Below are 1,345 nucleotides of genomic sequence, written 5' to 3'. Positions count from 1 at the left end.
GTAAACCATGGTCCAACAGTGGAAGGGCTGATGGAGTAAACCATGGTCAAACAGTGGAAGGGCTGATGGAGTAGACCATGGTCAAACAGTGGAAGGGCTGAGAGATGGAGTAGAAGGTGGAAGGGAAGGGCTGAGAGATGGAATAAACCATGGTCAAACAGTGGAAGGGCTGATGGAGTAGACCATGGTCAAACAGTGGAGTGGCTGATGGAGTAGACCATGGTCAAACAGTGGAAGGGCTGAGAGATGGAGTAAACCATGGTCAAACAGTGGAAGGACTGATGGAATAAACCATGGTCAAACAGTGGAAGGGCTCAGAGAGGAACAATACATTCCTGTGGGACGATTCTGTCACCTTCAGGTTAAACTGTACTGTATGTTTCATCTAGTCTGAAGTTTGGACACTGGGTGGTTCTACACTGAGTGGACAAAACATTAGGAACACTTCCCTAACACCCTCAGAACAGCCTCACTTCGTCGGGGGCGTGGACTCTACAAGGTGTTGAAAGCTTTCCAACAAGGATGTTGGTCCATGTTGACTCCAATGCTTCCTACAGTTGTGTCAAGTTGGCTGTCCTTCGGTTGGTGGAACATTCTTCATACACACGGGAAACTATTGAGCGTGAAAAATCCAGCAGCGTTGCAGTTCTTGACACAAAACGGTGCACCTGGCACCTACTACCATACCCCGTTTTATTCAGTGTATAACAGAGGTAACATTACATTAACACTACTGTAATTCTGTAACTACTGTAATTACTATTACATTTACACTACTGTAATTCTGTAACTACTGTAATTACTATTACATTTACACTACTGTAATTCTGTAACTACTGTAATTACTATTACATTAACACTATTGTAATTCTGTAACTACTGTAATTACTATTACATTAACACTACTGTAATTCTGTAACTACTGTAATTACCATTACATTAAAAGTACTGTAATTCTGTAACTACTGTAATTACTATTACATTAACACTACTGTAATTCTGTAACTACTGTAATTACCATTACATTTACACTACTGTAATTCTGTAACTACTGTAATTATTATTACATTAACACTACTGTAGTTCTGTAATTACTGTAATTACCATTACATTAACAGTTTTTGAGATGAGATGTGTGTTCAAAATGGCCCCCTATGGTCCCTGGTAGAAAGTAGTGCACTATATAGGGAATAGGGTTCCATAGGGTTCTGGTCTAAAGTAGTGCACTATGTAGGGAATAGGGTTCCATAGGGCTCTGATCTAAAGTAGTGCACTAATAGGGTATAGGGTGCCATTTGGGATGAGATGAGGTTTGTCCTCAGAGCACTGCTTTGGAGTTGGGATT

At 40.7% G+C, this 1,345-nt stretch overlaps 1 protein-coding gene across 1 annotated transcript in view; it reads left to right on the top strand.

Annotated features, from left to right (window-relative positions):
- LOC123733122 (alpha-N-acetylgalactosaminide alpha-2,6-sialyltransferase 5-like) overlaps positions 1–1,037 on the top strand; it is a 14,949-nt gene extending 13,912 nt beyond the window's left edge. Inside the window, exon 4 of the mRNA XM_045712485.1 lies at positions 1–1,037. This exon is cut by the window's left edge and continues 1,825 nt beyond it. The gene's annotated coding sequence lies outside the window, so the exon portion shown is untranslated.
- The last annotated feature ends 308 nt before the right edge of the window (positions 1,038–1,345 follow it).

The sequence above is a fragment of the Salmo salar genome, unplaced genomic scaffold (genome assembly GCF_905237065.1).
Source record: "Salmo salar unplaced genomic scaffold, Ssal_v3.1, whole genome shotgun sequence".
Lineage (NCBI taxonomy): Eukaryota > Metazoa > Chordata > Actinopteri > Salmoniformes > Salmonidae > Salmo > Salmo salar.
The sequence above is the reverse complement of the archived record's forward strand: the minus strand, read 5'-3'. Positions and strand labels throughout refer to the sequence as shown.